The 19,775-nt window shown below is 41.2% G+C and overlaps 1 protein-coding gene and 1 long non-coding RNA gene across 7 annotated transcripts in view; both read right to left on the reverse strand.

The window, feature by feature from the left end:
- Window positions 1-19,775, reverse strand: part of LOC122622283 (mucin-4) — a 59,012-nt gene that overhangs the window by 20,020 nt on the left and 19,217 nt on the right. The gene's annotated exons all lie outside the window — the stretch shown is intronic.
- LOC122622290 lies at window positions 6,492-7,797 on the reverse strand. Its single transcript, XR_006326288.1, has 2 exons — window positions 6,998-7,797; window positions 6,492-6,652 (listed from the first exon to the last, which is right to left on the reverse strand). It is a non-coding gene; the product is annotated as an uncharacterized LOC122622290 (long non-coding RNA).

Consider the following 19,775-nt stretch of genomic DNA (forward strand, 5'->3'; position numbering starts at 1 on the left):
AACAAAGGCTGCCTGGCATAATAAACAGCTGCAAAGTAGCACGAAACGGCAACGGCAGCTGGCAAAGGAAAATGGCAGAAACAAAAACGAAAGCCATCTTCAGCACTAAATCGAAGTGGAATCACTCTTTCTAGAGTGATCCATAAAACGAAATTCATCAACGATGTAGGAGCACAGATAAATAAGTAAAGTATATACATTTAATTAGCCAAGAACATGTTTATCCTTCTACTATCTGCCTAACAAACAAATTTGGGTCAAAATAACGAACTGTTCTTAATCATGCTGATAAGATCGCACTTATATTGTTGACTAGTTCACACCTTACTTATTTATTGATATTTATTGTTTTAATTACAAACAATTTGCTTAGCGAGGCCCATGTTCAATACGCACTTTGTGCCCGCTTTGCACATTTGACACCAACTTTTACTGATAAATCTCCCACTAAATACAACAAATGTAATAGCACCCGCAAACTTGGCAAGGGCATGAGAAATAAAGTTATTATTTCGAGTGAGCGCTGTGCGGTGGAAAAATAAAAAACAGAGGCGAGTGAAAATATTTCAACAATTTTGCGGTGCAGTTGCAGCTTGGTTATTGTGTAGACTTCGTAATTTGCATGCCAAACGCAGCAGAAACAAGACAACAAGACAAGAAGAAAGCCAAAACAATAAACTACAAATTATAAAAAATGGCAACGAAATGCGAGTGGCTAATAAGCAACATGAAAGAGCAGTGAACTTGTGCCCGTGGAAAGTGAAAACTCTGGCGATGAAGGCGATTTTCGCTAGTACTGGTATTAAAAAACATATTTATACTACCTGGGTTCTTTAATCACATTTACGATTTGTCAACGAGAAAGTGCCCGCAGGCGATGCTTTTATTTTGCTCTTTCATTAATATATTTTTTGATTGCGTTTTTTGTGGCCCGAAGCTGGCACGTTTTCCATCATTAAAAATTATGATTGTGTCGTTAATGCAATGCTAATGAGATGCCATTACGGTTATGGCCCACACATTGCCAAAAAGTGAAGATTTCTCTTGGGCCATTGTGTGACTACGCCAACTATGGTACTATGGTACTCTGGTACTCTGGTACTATGGTATTCTCGGTCTGTGGGTATAGCCCAGTTATTAGCCATGCAACAGCGTTGATAATTAACACCTTTCGGCGCACACACACACCACTTTATGCCGGGGTACACACACATATAATAAAGCCACTTAATTAATTGCACGGCCGACGTGCAAGTGACAACCACGTATCTTAGCCAGTTTAAACGAAGGCGGAAGTGCGCGGCGCTTAGTCAGCAGCCAAGATGGCAGCGTTGACGCATGCAAATGATCCCACGAAAGACACGGGCAATGCCACAGGAGGACGGCGAATTAATAAATAAATGTTACCTACTATACACTGTAATCAATCAAACTAGGTCATATTGGGTTAATATAGAAATGGCATTCGAAATCATTCGAGTATCTCCTTACAAATTAAGTTAGCAAGCTGACATCCTAATTTAAAAAGATTTACTTCCATTAGCAACTTAATTTTCTGATAAGTAGTTTAAATTGATGTAATCCTCCAACCAACACCCACTATTATTTTGACCGCATCTGTTTGGGCAGCCCGTAACTAACACTCCAAGGTATTTAATTTATTTACGAACCCTGCAGTGCCCGCTGATTGAGGTTCAACAAACTTGGTGTTGCACGTTGCAGGTTGCAGGTTGCATGGCCAAGTGGACAAACGGTGGCTAGTGGTTGGTGGCTAGTGGCTAGTAGCTGCTTGCTGGTGGCCAGTGGGCAATGGGCAGTGGGCAATGGCAAATGGGAAAAGTGGCAAGTGGCAAGTGGATGGCCAGGCCAGGCCAGGCCAACCAGCTAACCAGCCAAGCGGCCAGCCCAAGCACTTTGCTTATTAAAGTACAACAGCCGTCGTACATCAGGCGAAATTTATTATGATGATGTTGTGTGCATAAGGCCAGGTAAGAAAAACAATAAAAATAATAACAACAGCAACACCAACACCAACAGGTAACAATGAGGGAAATTTATTATCGCTGCGGCATCGAATGCTTTTGGCTTTGGCTTTGGCTTTGGTTTCGGATTTGCTTAGCCACCACAGTCGAAGTTGCACATTTAACGGAAGGGCCGCCAATTGCACTCTGCACAAGAGACAATGCATTGAAAGTGTAGTTCTCCTCAGTTTTTTGTATTTCCTCCCAATTTTTACACCGAAAGGGCGAGCTCTGCGTTGGTGTTTGCCATTAACCACAAGACTTTCCTTCGGAGTGGGCAACGTGTCGCATAACCACCAGGGAAACGGGAAGAGCCCGAGGGCTTCGGATGGCAGGAGAGATGGAAGTGGCACTCCTGACCACAACAAAGCTGTCCAGCGGCCACGGGAGATAGGAGGCAGGAATGGCCGAGGGCGATTGTGGTCAAGACACCTGGAACTTTTACAAGTATCCGCCGTAAGATGGTTAAATTTGAGACTGCCATAAAATGCATAGCTCGGAGTTATTTGCTTTTCCCATAATTGAAAAATATTTATGAAGTGAAATTTGCAATTTATAAGTAAACATAACATTTTACTATTCCTTAGCTTTACTATTGTTATATGGGTTTACATTAATTTTATGTTGTTGTAACATTCCGGGATCAGTATAAATTCAAGCCCATTCGGAAACCTCTGACATTTCTATCTGAATAAACACAATTTGGTTTAAATAACCCCCAAGGTTTCCGCTTACAAACACATTACACCCACTTTTTTGGTTTTTGCCTATCAAATGTATGCCAAATCTTATTTAGATGAAGTGATGTATGATAATCACGGACACAACGCCTTTTTAACCATACCGTATCAGAGGTAATACTACACTATGCCAACAAGCAAAGCTGCAAAAAAATATTAAATTATATGGCTGAAGGGGAAAAATTGAGTTGCGGTTACATTATAAACGGGCGAATGAGCAACCACCGCCGCCAACTGCTGCCAACCCAAGAGAGCTGTCAGTTTTGGTCGGGCTCCAACCTCCGGCGAAGGGCGCCAGTTCAAAATTTTGCACAGCCCGAGGCTTTTTTGTGGCCGTATACAAGACACCTTTGCATATCATACACAGAAAATACTTTCATTGTCTTCAAATAAACTTAAATTGTAACATCTCCCATCGCCCTATGTATTTTCAGTAGTATTTAAGGAAAAATCGTTCTCCAAAGAACAAAATGGCTGATAAAAGTTGGCATAGCGAAGATAATAAAGAATTGAGTTAAGATCGTATGAACAATAAATCTTTATTATTTTATTTGTGCAGTAGCATAAATACAAGAGTTTATGGAAGCAAAAGAAGCTGAAAGTGCAGGCTGCTCAGTCGTTAAGAGCACTCTTTATATGCACATAATGACTTTTGATTGCCATTTGCTTATTTGGAGCATTATTTAAGTTTCATTAACAAATACTAAATTGCTTTCGAAAGTACAACGCCGGGTGAGCAAACGAATGACTGACTGAGTGAGTGAGTGAGTAAGTGAGTGAGTGAGTGAATGAATATGAGCTCGCTATTCGCAGACAGTTGCGACAACGTTTGATTGACGCCGTGGCCAGTTGGCCAGTCAGTCCGAGGAGTTGGCCAAATGCGTTGGGTAGAAATTAACAGGCAAACACTTTCGCTGGCATTTCTTTTGGCCCGGCATTTCTATAGAGATTTCACGTGCCAAGCCAAAGCTAAAGCCAATGCCAAAGCCTCCGTTAAAAGGCAGAAATATTCATTTCATTAAATTTAATATTTTCATTAGCAGACTTTCAGATTGCCAGACGGATCTGCGGCTCTGTGGATCTGCGAACGGAGATAAGCCAATCCAAAAAGGGGTAAGCCGCCACAATGCTGACATTATTGTGACGGCCGGACGGGAATTTATGTTTTAATTACCAACCTCCTTTTATCTCTCGGTGAGTGAATGAAAGTGCGGACTGCTCTCCGACAGTCGCGAATGGAAAGGATAATGGGGCATCTGACGGATAGGTATGTCCGTCCGTCCACTTTCCCAGATGTCTGCGCCAAATTTCAGTTGAATATAATGCTCGACATACAGCTGCACTTCTATATTATACGCTATTAACAGAGTCGCACTTGCATGTATATTTTGCTTTCAACTTAATTGTTTCCGTTTGAGAAGGCATATTTAACAGGGTAGCAAAACGTAAACAACCCTAATGAAAGCAATTTGAATGTGGCAATTTATTTTTACACACATCTAAGGTATCAGTTTGAAATTCATCATTGGATTCTTGACCCCTCAGATCAAAAAACCCCTCGATATATGGGGCGTTCACCTTGCCTCCGTTTCCTCGATTGAATACTGAAGATTGAAGATAACCGAAAGCCCCCGAAAAAAATCCCAGTTGAACAAACAAAGAGCAAACAAGTTCGTATTAACTTTGATCTTTGTTACACAATCGAGTCCGCTGACGCAAGTATCGAAAATCAAGAGCCGAAAATCGAAGAGGTAAAAGCCCGCTCGCATGAGCAAGGAAATCGATGTTCGAGTCGGGGCGACTTTGGCTATGGCTACGGCTATGGCTTATATGGCTTGGCTTAGTTCCGGCATAATTTAGCACCAATTTCTATTTGCTTTTCACTTGGCTAATGGGATGGCGTTTATGCGCCAATATAGCATAGCTGGCACCCAGCTAAACAATTGCCCTGCCAAGAGCAGACCGGGCCAGAGCAGAAAAAGGTCATGGTGAAATTGGTAAAATTGAAACTGAAATTGCACAGCACTTAGAGCGCGAAAGTCGGCATTGTTGCCGCCGCTGTACTCGTAAGTAGTATCTATCTATTCAGATACAATCGCAGGGGGACCAGCGCATTTGAACTTAAATTGCATTGCCATGGCAATTTTACAAATGGCGCAGCAGCAGCAAAACGAGAAGTCTATTTTTTTCAGCGCTTCCCCAAAAGTTATAATTGCCCCAAGAAGTGGGGGACTTCCCTCTGAAGGACGCCAGCTAAGCGGAAAACTTTTCCATTTCTTTTTTGGGCCCAACCTTAAGCAATTTAAGGCGCGTGCGCTTCTTTGCTCATTTCCAGCTTTTCTAATTGGCTTGACATGCCCCCATGGGCTTTTGTCTGCACTAACTGCACTTCGATGTCTGCGTTTCGGCCAGAGTCGAATATACTCGTATTTGCATTTGCCTGCACTCACATCCAAGCTGCCGATGACTTACGGCCCCACATATCCCCACATATCGTTCGATATCGTCCAAAACCCACACAAAAAGCCTGGCCAACAGCCAACAGCCAACTAGATTTGTGCCGGTTCAATGTCTGTGTCCATTTTCATTGGCAAATATTTCACCAGACTGTCAACAGGCGGCGTCATAGGAAACCCAAAGTACAATTTTCACCCGAGCCATAGAGCTGCCAAGTTACTTCTTATATTCATAGAAGTGAGAAATTATTTATTAAATAATAATAATGAATATGTAGAATATAAGCATCTTTAAATCTATTAAGCACAAATGTTACTAATTATTGCGCACTTTTTCATCACACAAGTGCTTTACCTAGATTTGCGGATATCTATCTATTGATAACAAATATAGTAATCAGCCACAACACTTGAGATTTAGTTCGTATATATAGACCGCTTATCTATCAACTTAAAAATATATTTTTAGTTCCCCGATAGCCACAAAGAAACTTGGCTACTACCAATCTGAAGTGTCATTACTATTTTTTGGCTCAGTCTGGCTCAATCAATACGGCTTACCGGCTGAGCCGTGTAACCAAACTCCAGAGCCAAGTAGACGAAGCCAATTGTCCTCGAAACACAAAGAGTGAGAAAAACTGCGACACTTTTGGCACTCATATAAAAATATTTAAACTTGACACTCTTTTGGCCATTGTCTATCCGTCTGGCGTTGCCCCCGCAACGCAAAAGTCAGTTGACAGTTGTCTGCTGTTTTTTGATACTGGCTGGGGGCTGGGTAAATTTGCTTTCGGAGCAGACCCGAAAATAATTATAACAGCGACTATATGGCAAGCCAAACAACTGAACTATGTTTATGTTTTTCGCTCTTCTATGTACTTGGCGGGCGGCTCAAGGTTCATGGCTTTATTAAATTGCTTTGGCTAAATAGAGGGTTCATTAAGTTGTTGGAGCTCCCACAGCGACCCTTTTTGGCATTGAAAGCATAGCCAATTCGTAAATGGGGGAAACTCATTTCCAGTTTCTGCTGCTTTTTCCATTGATCGATTCCGCCTTTTGTTTTTTTTTTTGTTTTTTTGGCACGAAAATGAAGCCAATTTAAGAGCAACACCACCAAAGCCATCCGATTGAAAATCTTCCTCGGCTTTGCTTTGGTTTTATTTCATTTTACCAAAAACTGGTTGCGCTACATTTTAAGGGGGGAACTCCCTTTAGAAGCCAAAAATCTAGTGATTTTTTGTTATTTATTTTTGGGAAAATAAAAAAAGATCACATCAAATTGGTATTATATATATTCAGGACAATGTTTAAAGATAAGAAAAAAACATTTTCATTGTTTGCAAAATTATAAATAATTGAAGTTTTAGCTGATCTTGTATCTCGCCTCGCCGCTGACATGGAAATCTGCGTGGGCGATCCTGACCGCAATTCTTATCTGAAATCATAAAATCAAACATTTTTTTACTCGAGAAGGTTTTTTCTGTCCGTGGTACTAAAATATACGGTATTTATGAACATTAACTATAAAAATTGAGCATTCAAAAAATTTTCCGTTTTTGAAGCAAAAATTTTCGATTTTTTTTATTTAAAAAATAGTTAAAAAAAATTTTTTTTTTCATAAATCTAGTACCACAGATGCAGTTTTTTATGATCTTCAAAATAAATCAAGGATGAACAAAATCGGTTCACTAGTTTTTTTGTAATCACCCACGCAAATTTAAAAAACATGGTTCTGAGAAAACGACGTTCAAAGTTAGCGGTCGAGGAAAAAGGAACTTACTCAATAGTGGACACGATGGTGGCAGTAACACGTCAATCAGCTCCACCAGGTTCGTAAAGCGAACCTTCTTCTTCCTCAAAAAACTCATTTTCAAGGAGATTTGCCTCCCTACGAGCACTTCGGGCCTCTTTCGTGCTTTCGCTGTGCCGACGTTCTGCGCGCGCTAATCGGGAGATGTCCATCTGATCTGCGAACATCTTGCACTGCTGCCCAATGGTCAACTGCAACGAATCCATCAGCATCAAAATTGATGCATAGCCTTCATTGAAAATCCCGGCAGCGATGTACGCGGCAATGTCAACGATTTTCCTTGCACTCGTACTTGCAAGTTTCTTTTTCGCACGACTTGCATTCGGATCGTTTTCAACATTCTTCGTATACCGATTACCGCGAAATTTACGTTTTTTCGCGTATGCAGCACGCGCTGTGGAATCTCTTTTGCCTTTGGGAAACATCGTATCTCACCAAGAATCGAGGCTAGACTGATTTTTTTTCGAATATCGGGGGACGGATATTCGGAAAAAAATCGAAAATCATCTCCTTATCACCATACATTCGGGGAAAGCGAAAGAATCCGGTAATCTATCATAGATTGTCGATGGCAAGAGCGCGGCGCGGGTCCTTATCGCTCGACGCGTTCGACCGGCTCACGCACCGGTCGAGCGCGCCGCTTTAAAGTCGCATAACTTCCACAATTTTGAAAATAGAATTTTGAAACTTCGGAATTATATTCTCGAAGCATATACCTATCGATTAAGACAGTAAAAAAAAAATCGATTTTTTGAAATGTCTAAAGGGAGTTCCCCCCTTAAGTATTTTTCGTAGAAGCATTTCTGAGTTGTCTTTGGTTTTATGGCTAAGTCATAAGCCAAGATCGCTGGGGGCAATTATTCTAGCTGCTAATTTGAAAAGTGTACGAGCATCTAGCATCTAAGCAGCTAAGCATATAAGCATATAAGCATCTAAGCAGCCAAAGCAGCCATGGCAGCCATAAATCACACTCCGCTTAGCCGGGCCAAGAATAACTGGCCCAAGAATTTGCGTTTAGAAAGTCATGGCTAAGATTTTGAGCAAGAAGCCAAGTCGCGTTCACTAATTAAAGAGACGGCACACTGTTACTCAATAAGCAGTAAATTCGAGGAACTTAGCTAACCGTTTAGTGGCAGCATTATTCAACCAATTTTTGGCAGTAAACTGAAACCAAGGAATTGTACTACAAGATATTCGTAAAAGTAATGCGAATTTTACACCCGCTATACAAGTTAAAGCTTTACTAAAAGAAAGACTTTTTCAGTTTTGTTTGCAATTTATGGTCTAACATTACCTTCTAACAGTATTACTTTATTACATCTAAGTATAAACCACCTAACTAACTAATTTCCCAACTAAAATATTTCAAAATATATATTTCTGCAACGGTTGTGCCACTGTGCTTTTAATAGTTCCTAGGCGGCGCCAACAAATTGGTTTTTTATTTTGTTTACTGGCCTCCGGGCGAACGGCTACCAACGGCTAACGTCAGAGGGTGAGCATAATTAGGAGCCTGGCCACTTGGCCATTTGGCTATTTGGCCACTTCGTCTGCGATCTCCGCGTGGACTGAGGAGCTCTGGAGCTGAGGAGGACCAAAAGCCGTAGAGTAGAGATGCCTTTCAGGTGCACTCGAGGAACGCACTTGCCGCATGAATTGCACTTATTCGGGGCATTCGAGAGGCGAGTTAACCGGCGGATTGTGTTCATAAGCACTCGGCTAATGAGGCAGAAACAGCGCAGGTATTCCCAGCATTTCCATTAGCTTTATGTAACACAAGCACATTCAGCGTTTACCTTCATTGAATGTAATGTAATGAAATGGCTGGAGAACAGCCAACAACCTTGCTGGTTTTGTAGTTTAAGCTGATGATGTTGATGTTGATGATGATGATGATGATGATGATACCGACCAAACCCAAATCCAAGTAAATCCAAGTAAACCCAAGCCTATTAGAGAGGCGCTGTGGCATTTGCATGGCCGTGGCCAGCTGAATGCGACTATAATCGCCGCAATTGAACAGCGAGCGGCTGCTTTCGAGGTTTAGGAACTCAGATCTGCTGACAGGGGCAAATAATTTCGAGGAACACAAGCCAAAATAAGACTACCAGACTACCAGTGGAGAACAGTGAACAGCGAACAGCGGCTTTGGTTAAACAATTCAATTAGATGGGTTCACTCACTTACAGTGTGCAGCTGGCATCAAATTGAAAGAGATACGAGGCAGCTGATTAGTTAGTTTCCCATTTAGTTGGCCCAGCCTCGCAGTCAAAAGGGCAAAGATGTGCAGATTATCTTTTTATTTCTTGACGCAGGGTAAGTTAGTCCAAACAATCATCAACATTGACTTAACTTGCTAGTTCAGTTAGGCAACTTTAAGCTTGTAACAAGCAATTAAATACTTTAAAGTTAAATGCAGTAAACAGTTTCAGAAAAACCCCAAAGCTAATGCTCACCTTCTCAGCATCGAATTATACTTCCAAATTTAAGCAAATAAACAACAGTTTGCAGATAGAGAAGAACATCATATTCTTGGTCACGACTTTGTTGGCCAACACAAAAGCATTTGATGATCAATAGAGTTTGGTCACAATAGGCCAAAAAGCTGCTCAACCAAACCAGTAGGCAAAAGTGCATTTTGACAATTCCCCTCAATTAAATACACGGCAATTTATTAATTTTCCAAATTGAAATTAACAAGAAAGCAACTACAAGCAACTAATTAGACTAGCGCATGATAGCTGGCAGTAACCAGTTTCTTTAACTCATTGATAAAAATAACACAAACAAACTTGGCTTACAAAAACAGTTAACAGATAGCTCCAAACATGGCCATGTGATGCACTGTCACTGCAAAAGCGCCATAAAAGACTTGTTTGCATGCTGGCCAGCCTCTAGACTTCGTTTTTCTACGACTATTTACCAGCCGGAGAGCAGAAACCTGGCGAAAATAATATGGAAAAAATGAAAAAAAAAAAATAACACACAAGCTATTCGAAAGGCTATTAGAGATAGAGATGGAGACGGAGAGGCGGTCGGCGATTCAGTGGTTAGCTTTAAATGAGGACGACGACTAATATCCATGCCGATCGATAAATGCGGCCGCCAATAACTGGAAATACACATCAAGTATACGACGCGCTGACAACGACACATTTGCGGTTCACTGGGTATTTGGGGTGTGGAAGTCGAACTTGTTGGCTTGTCCGTCCGTCCGCCCGTCCGTCCGTATGTCCGTCCGTCCGTTAATAGCTGGGCGCAGTCTCTAGCTGCTCGACAATGTTTTCGGATGGGCCAGTTAGGGGTTTGCCGTGCTTGGTCTGCGGTTAGCCCCCAAGTTTTTCAAGTTTTTCATTCCCCACTTCCACATGTCCCCGGGTTTTAGTGAAAATATTCGCTAGATGACTCAGACATGAGTGTGTTAGGTAAGAAGTATTCAGGAAGGTTTCGGTGCTTTACAGGAAGTAAGAGGTTTCCACATTGGGGTTGAGGATTAGACACATTAAGCACATGAGTTCGCCTAATCCTATGGTCTACAAGTAAACGAACTAACTGGCGTAATGTTTCCTATCTCATTACCCTAAATTGACACATATACTTGCCACTCTTGATCAGAACATTCGTTTCTATTATCTTGATAATCTTTCCTCGCAATTACTATACAGTTCGTTGACCTATTGAAAAGGCCATGGCTGTGCATAATTCATAATTCATAATGAAATTGTATAGTACGTGGAAGCTTTCTTTGTGGAGGTCATAAATTTTCCGCTTTAACTGAGCTCCCATGCCAAGGGGACACCTTAGGCGGCGCCATATGGGCAAAGTCAAGCACCAAAAGCAAAAAACAAAAAAGTGTATGTACAGAAAAAAGCCAAAATTGAAATACGAGCGCAAGAATATCGAAGTATCTGAGAAGCGGCCAACAAGAAGATGTTGTGAGTAGAACCCAAGTAGTCAGCGAGCACAGACAAGTGACTGCAAAAAACTTGTCAAACTGGTAAAAATGGCCAAGCCAAAGAGCTACCAAAAAAAAACCAAGGCACATACAATACTAAAAAAAAAATGTAAAAGAAAACCTTAAAAATCAACAACAGCCGAGGATGCTGGCCACTTTTAACGACGATGACCTTGGCGACGGCAACAACTCCGCTGCCGCTTGCAACTTGTTGCAAGCTAGCGACAGCTGGCGTTGCAGACACCTGAGACATAGAGAATCTGCACCCGCTGCCCCCCGCAGCATCGAACACAACAGATGCGGCCAAGAGCATAGCACCGAGAACTTGAAATGATATGCGTGGGAGTTTAAAGCAACCAATTAGGATGATCAATGAGCACAGTTTTCTACATTATTTAAAAAAGCTTAAATTATTCAATACCACAATTCCTTTCTTAAGATTGCTTTAATAAAAATGAGTATAAAAAATATTAGAATGACGCTTATGCCGTAAAACTATACAAAAATTTATGTTTCGCTGATAAAAGCCAAGTGTTTTTCCTTTTTTTACAAATAAGTTCTAAGGCTCTACAAATTTATGCTCAGCTGTATATCCCCCATCTTGAAGCAGTTACCTTCTTTTTCTCATGAATTTTACGGTAAATTTAGGTCGTTGCTGCAACAACAGCAGCTGACTTGTTTACATCGGCTTTTCCCCAAAACGGCGGACTTTGCCAATAACTTGACTGTCTGACTCGCTGGCTGGCTGGCTAAATATAGACATAGACAAGCGTTTGGCCATGTTTCTGCTTGGATTTCCTGGCCAAACACACATCAGGCTACATTGCATCGCCATCGCCATAGCCATAGCCATCATATCATCATCCTCATCCTCATCCTAGTCATCCATCGTGTGCAGTATTTGATTTGATCAATTTTTGAAAACTACACTTTCATCCGTTTCCGTTTCGTGGGGAAGTGGCTGGCTTGTGGCTTGTAGCCATCAGGCGGAGTTATTTCTTTGCGGATTTATCCTATTTGGGGCATGACACAAATTTGGCAAGCATCCACGTAAATGTGGTTTGAGTGGAGCTTGGGTTTAAGTTTGTCTGGCTGGCGCTGGCGCTGCCTTGTTTTCTTGCCAGCAATTTAACAATTAAAAACACGCGCTCTTTTCGGCTTCCACCGGAGCGACCGTCATTAACTCGTTAATCCACGCGAAAATAATTTATTATAATTGCACATATACATTTTTGCTCATTTTCTGCGATTCGCATGAAACATAAAACGACAGCCAAGCTCCTTGGCCAGGCACCGCTTGGTTGCCCAATAAAATGTGTAAGTCTTCTGAGTACCCTGGCCCACAAAAGGGTATATAAAAGCAAGGAATTGCGGTGCACTTTAAAAGAAATGTATATCTGAGGTATATTATAGCTATATTATAGCTATTGTTTCCATTTACAACTAAATTGAATGCTCCTTTTAGTTTGGCGCACGTAGTTTGGGTAACCGCTTTTATTGCTTCTTATAAACATCCAATTTCAGTTTCCTATTAAATGTTAAGCAATCTGCAAAATGTTGATCACTTGCCTCAATCGGAGATCTATTAAAGCAACGAGAAATAAAACAAGTCTTGCCGTAAACAAGTTTTGATTTTTAATTACCCTCAACACGAGGTTTCTACACCTTATTGAGATAGGGTATTTTCAAGTCGACATGGCTAATGTTCTTTCTTACCATCATGACGCAAGGCTATTTTATTCTGGCCAGTATGACACAAGTCGGAAAATCGTTAACTCACGTTGCATTGTGAACTCACCTGCAAAAAAAGAAGAGAGATATGATTAGGTTGCTTCAAGATAAATAGTTAAATTCGCGATAAAATTCTTGCTGGCTACGAATTCTTGTATAAATAACCTTTTGCAATCAAAGCTTGATTTTTTCCGATCCAAAGAACTGTAGAAGAAAAACTATAGGTTTCTAACTATTGGGCATTACATTTTATTTAAGTCTGATGGATATTTTTATGATCAGCAATGAATGCCCGATACACATTCATGATGAATTGTTTTCCATAGCCGACAAATATCGTAATATCTAGACGTTTATGATGCCGAATTGTTTACAACAGTTGGCGGCGTATACATCAACATCAAATGCTGCGCAAGACAAAGCACATTTTTGGCAAAAGGCCAAGGGAGATGTGGAGAAACTTTAGGAGTTTAGGAGGAGCACTCTCCCAAAGTCCGTCCGTGCACATTTCAATTTGGCAGCCGGTTTGCATATAAGTTATAACATAGACGGATCATTAGGCAGCTGGCCAGGCAGAGCAGCCGAGCACACACTCTGGATTTGTTATAACGCCGAGCTAACCAAGTGTGTGTATACAAACAAGCATACGTATGTATGTTTGGCAGGCGCTGTGTGTTTGGAGAAAGTCGGAAGCTCAAGGCACAAAACAGCTGAAAAGCTGAAAAAACCGAAGAAGCTGAAGAAGCGGCCAACTGAAGACCCCATGATGATGGAGATGATGATGTTGCTGAATCCCAATCTGAATCAGTTGGCAAACAAAGTGCAAACAGCAGGCAAAGTTAATCTTGGCCAATAAGTGGAGCACACACACATGTGGCCATTGGACATTGGCCATTGGCCACTGGCCATTGCAGTTTTTTGCATAACCAAAGGCTCCGTTGAACCGAAACTCATTTGTAAAATGTGCATGACCATTATTTTTAATTGAAAACGAAAATGAACAAGAGAGAACGCTATAGTCGAGTTCCCCGACTATCTGATAACCGTTACTCAGCTAGTGAAAGTGCGAAGGAGTCTTCAGCACTGACAGTTTTTGGCGGTTTGTGGGCGCTAGAGTGGGCGTGGCAAAAAGTTTTTTGGAAAATCGATAGAAAATCGATAGAAACTAATACAAAAATGAAAAAATATCAAAACATTTTTCAAAAGTGTGGGCGTAGCAGCGTTGGGCGGTTTGTGGGCGTTAAAGTGGGCGTGGCAAAAAGTTGTTTGGCAAATCGTTAGAAATTTATAAGACTAATACAAAAATGAAAAAATATCAAAACATTTTTCAAAAGTGTGGGCGTAGCAGCGTTGGGCGGTTTGTGGGCGTTAAAGTGGGCGTGGCAAAAAGTTGTTTGGCAAATCGTTAGAAATTTATAAGACTAATACAAAAATGAAAAAATATCAAAACATTTTTCAAAAGTGTGGGCGTAGCAGCTTTGGGCGGTTTCTGGGCGTTAAAGTGGGCGTGGCAAAAAGTTGTTTGGCAAATCGTTAGAAATTTATAAGACTAATACAAAAATGAAAAAATATCAAAACACTTTTCAAAAGTGTGGGCGTGGCAGTTTTGCGCGGTTTGTGGGCGTTAGAGTGGGCGTGGCAACATGAATCGACAAACTTGCGCTGCGTCTATGTCTCAGGAGGCAGTATGCTTAATCTCAACTTTCTACCTTTTGTAGTTCCTGAGATCTCGACGTTCATACGGACAGACAGACGGACAGACGGACGGACAGACGGACGGACAGACGGACGGACAGACGGACGGACAGACGGACATGGCCAGATCGACGCGGCTATTGATCCTGATCAAGAATATGTATACTTTATATGGTCGGAAACGCTTCCTTCTGCCTGTTACATACTTTTCAACGAATCTAGTATACCCTTTTACTCTACGAGTAACGGGTATAAAAATAGAAAGCAAAACCAACTAGATCCCGACAAAATGAAATACAATGCAAACACATTTGTTAACTCTTGCGGCTTTAATTAAAAACTCCAGTAGTCCTGGTCATTTTTCAAGTGCCATGTCTTTATTACCACTCCACTTGGGCGGGGTCAAATCTTTCCTGGATCGACAGCTCCCACGCCCAGTTAAATGACGCTTTAATTGCGATAAAAACCAACAGAAATGCTGCTTACGGGATACGGGAAACAACTTTCCGAAGAATAATGGGAAAATAATGCCTCTAATTATCATTAGTAAGTAATTTTAAAGAGCTCGGGAAGAACCTCCAACTATGACGTTCCAGAATCTCGCCAAAGAGAAAACCAGCCGCCGAAAAAGAAAAGCAGAGAAAAAAAACCAGGTAAAACAAAGACATAAAGGTGAGGGAGGTGGTACTCCCTACTCCCACAAAGGGTTGTCATTAGTCAGAACAGAGGCAGCAACCTCAACCTCAACCTTAAGCACAACCACAGTACCACACAGATATAAGATATAACGTTGCAGTGGCACCAACGGCATCGGGAAAAATAGAAAGCCGTCGCGGCGAGAAAGCCAAAAAGAACTTAACACAATTTACACTCACGAACGCTTTTCCTACTTAAGCGTAAGAACTGGAAAATGATCTGCGGATTCGAGTGAATACCATCCATGTGTGTGTGTGTGTGTGTGTGTGTGGAGATGACAACCGCAAGTAGGTGTGTGTGTGTGTGTGTTTGGTGCAGCTCCAATTGCGAATTATCGCACAGATACACAAATGCCACCGACCGCGAAACCCAAAACGAGCTCACGTACGCATTTCCCAGCTGGAAAAGTATTAGAGATAGGTACTGTCACTGACATACACTTATTCGATGTAATTCTAAAAAGCCCACTCAAGCTGTATCGAATATCGCGGATATATAAATGTTATGTCATTTGACCGTGGTGTAGAGGTCTTAAAGGTGGGAGATTGTGGTTAAAGCTAGTCTAAATCAACACAGATATTATCCAATGGATGTGCAACGATTCTGAGTTTTATTATGCATACTAACCCATTGGTAAATATCCCCTATCTGATGCAGAACACCTAAAATCTCTCTTCGCAGAACAGAATAGCCGGATCTACAGTGCGTTCCTACAAAAGTACCGAAGAAAAGTCATGGAGAAATCTCGGTTATGAACCGCTAATGCACTCAATTAACCTGCACAGCTCCAATTGCAGTTGCATTAACTATTAATTTTCTCTTTCATTGTTCTGCTCTCTGGGCCAGTCTGAAATGTAATTACAATCGTTCTGATGATGATCGGTTGGTGGGTCGGTCGGTCGGTCGGTCACACATGCGTAAAGATGCGTTGCGCTTGAGTATCTATAGGATACACACACTAGAGATGCCTACACTACTTCTTGGCAATTAAGAGTGTGAATTTTAAGCCATAAAACTGTTGCTGCAACGGACCGACGTTGCTCGTTGTCATTGTTGTAGTCGCTGTATCCGACTTTTTTCGGGTGAAAGTTTTGTTCTGAGCGACCTAAAGATGCTGTTTTTGTTACAGATTTTTCTTTGCCTTCATTTTTTTTTTGTATGTCAGTTGGGTCTGAACAATTTCCTAGACATAATTAGCTCACTCGCATATCTTATCGTGGCGAATAGTTCACATGAGCTGGCTCAAATCAAATGAATCTACAAGCCCGTAGAAAGTTCCAATGTATCTGCAAGATACCAGCCGCAGCCGCAGCAGCAGGAGAAGCGAACGTTGCCTGAGTAAACATCTTGATTCACAATAATTGCGCAAATGAAATTGAAAAGCTCCAGAGAATGCTCGATGGTTAATGGTAACCAATCCGGGAGACAAGCCCTCCGATTGCCACTTTGCACAAAGAGAAAAGTATTATTCATAAAATATAGCAAAACCATGTTCTTTTATTATCTAACTAGAATGGTTAATGAAACAGAAACTGAGCCCATTACATCTATCTGCTGCTGTTTTCTGTACAATCTTGATTAGGTTTCGTAAGTCCCATCGTGTTAAAGATGACATTGTTATTTTTGGTGGCTGGTTGTTTTTCTGAGTGTGCCTAACCTGAGTGACTGACTGACTCAGTGAGCAATCCGAAAGTGCAAACATTCAACACTGGTGGCACCAGCTGGACGACGATTGCCTCGCGGACAGGCGCAACCATCAGCGGATTGCGGAGTCGCGTTTGTTTCTAATTTTCTTTTTTTCTCAGTTTTCAGTTTTTCGTTTTTCTTTTTTTTTGGGGCGTGCGGCGGTGGCTGGAGCACTATTTGCATGGCCTGGCACACAATAGACAGAGTGGGAGAGCAGGTGAAAAGTGTCCGACAAAGAAAACAAACCTCGGATCTGTTGAATGGCGGCGGCTGGCAGTATCCAACCAGTATCCGTACCCCTGCCAGTGCAATTTCATAATGGCGTCGTCAGGCCAAGATCGCTGACGACATTACAGTTAGCCAAGATGCATCTTGGCCCGATTGCAGGCCCAACTGCCTTATTTTCAGTGCCTGGTCTGCTTCTCTGCTGCTTTTTTTCTCTAGTTTTTTGGTTGTCTATCTCTCTGTTTGGGGTGCCTATCTGTTTGTCATGCCCTTTCCAAAAAAGGTTGTCGCTGGCTTTTAGCAGACATCGCATAGATCATACATTGGGCAATTTAAAAGCAATTTGAAAACCTTTGAACCCGCATTTGCCGTTGTCAAATTACGCTTCTCGTAAATTAAAAATTTACCAAAAATGTTTAGCTTTTTCAATTGATTTGTAATGAATTAAAAGCTATTTAACTATTTTGTTGAAAAATGTAAAATTCCAAGGTAGCATTTATGAGTTTCTTGAGCCTTTTAAAGCTTTAAAAAAAAATGGATTACAAACGGAAAGAGGGTATTAAGTTTTCTTAGGGAGTTTCAAACATTTTCTTTGGCCAGCAATCATCTATCAATTTTTTTTCGTTTCTGTTGTCTGACCAAAATATGATCAATTGTGGCCATAGTTTTTTCAGTTGGTTGGTTGCTGCTGCCACAATTGTTGCAGTTGTTGTAGTTGAGAGCCGATCTTTGGAACAATAAGCGAATATTGTTCGCAAATGCGAAATAATAATAATGTTCAGCAGTCAAAATTGAGCCATGTTACCGCATCGACAACAGGCGGCAGTTGTTGCCGATGTTGCTGGTGTTGTTGGTGTTGCTGCTGCTGCCTGTTGCAAGTTGCAACAATAATTGAGCTCTTGGCTTGCTTTTGGTTTTTGTCTCGTTTTGTAATTGCCATGCAAAAAGGAAACACAAACGGACAACTTCAATGCATTTGTAATTACATTTGATTGCAACAATTATTTAAAAATAAAAAATCACAAAACCGAAATTGGCCAGCAATAAAAAATCGTGTGGTCTCAAATGTAGCAGCTCCTTAAATGTGTAAAAACCAAGTGATGTTATTAAAAACACATCATTCTCAATCAGTCAGGAGCGCAAACGAAGTTTTGCTAACAATCAGAACTCAAAAAAGCCAGACTTAATTAAGATCTGCTTTTTGCTCTAGAAATGAGGTCATCATCATATCCGCAACGGCTGTCAATTTGCGTTTGCCTCAGTCTGATGATGAGGTATTGCCCAGGTATGTTTCAGTGTCATAAAGTTTTTGCCAGTCGGTGGCATTGGCCCAAAAGGCCCCGCTGGCAACACGCCACAAAACGGCGGTGGGGTTTTATTAATTAAAAGGGAAATGCTGCCACTGGCCAGTCGTTAAAAAGTAAGTAATAAAGGTGTTTCCTTCTTTAACGACTAGCGAATAGATACTGCAAGTCACTATTTGGATAGTCAAATAAAAAGGAAAAGTAAAACAATGTAATTAGCCCTAAGGACTATGCATCGTTTTATTAGTATTTAATTTTTGTATTGCAGAGAAAGGTTTCCTTAGCGTTTTCTATCCCAACAAAGAAATCAAGCAGTGCTACAGTTAAAGAAACTATCAATAAACTCTTTAAGTCTTTAAGTGCCCCAACTTTATATGAATAATAAATAGCCACAGCACACTTATTCATATCAAATGCCACGGAACCAATGACCATTTCATATTCATAACCAGTGACGCAGACAGCTCTATAGGAAGGTCTATTTTTGCCGCGGAATGTATCTATATCAGTCTAGCCGAAGTGCCTACGCGTACGTTCATGAATGTGCCAAAAAATAAAACGACAATATCGAAACATTCAAAAGTAAAGCCATTCAAGAAACCTATTCAAATGTTTATGTGACTTTAATTACGTGACAGCGCACTTGGAGTGAAACAACATTGAAATCCTATTAAATATGTATGCACTTATGGCCGCAGCACACACACACGTAAGCGATTGACACAGATACTCGCACCCTGAGATACACAGATACACCCAACGATTGTCGGATAGTTGGAGAAATAGAGAGGGCGCTCTAAACAGCCAAACATGGACTCACTAGCGAACCATAACCAAAAACCAAGTTTCGGAGGTGACGCAATTTACAAATAGTTGCGAGCGCAAAATTTGTATTTGCACACAAAATTCTACAAATACAAATAACATTCGCCCGGTGGCCGTAGCGGCAGCAGCTAACAGTATCTTTCGGATACATATGTGCAGAGTAAAGAGGAAAGCGACTACACGGAGAGAAATGCAACTCTCAACCTTAGTATATACGAATTCCTAAACCAACCATCTAAAAGCGACTTTTACATTTAAGCAGTACAAAACTTAAAATTTTTATGTTTTTTGATAATACATCTTGTTTGAATGTTTTAATAACTAGAGCACCTTTTTTCGAAGTACCGAAGGAGGCATTGGTTTGCTAAGACCTGGACAAGTAAGCCCGGTCCGTCGTTCAAGTGTCCGTCATCGGATTGAATCGCATCGAATGGAATCGCGTCGAATCGCATTGAATCGCATGTGGCAAGGTGTAATTTACCCTTCAATCAATGCGCAGCAAATCAGTTGGCAATGTGCTGTGCGCAGGCGCACCTCGATGGTCCCCCCTCCACGCTTTCCGAATCAGTTGGCAGCACATTTGGGTTAACAATTGGTTAACTGTATACCGGCCATATCGGGGCTTGTGGCT

Source organism: Drosophila teissieri, chromosome 3R (genome assembly GCF_016746235.2).
Source record: "Drosophila teissieri strain GT53w chromosome 3R, Prin_Dtei_1.1, whole genome shotgun sequence".
Taxonomy (NCBI): domain Eukaryota; kingdom Metazoa; phylum Arthropoda; class Insecta; order Diptera; family Drosophilidae; genus Drosophila; species Drosophila teissieri.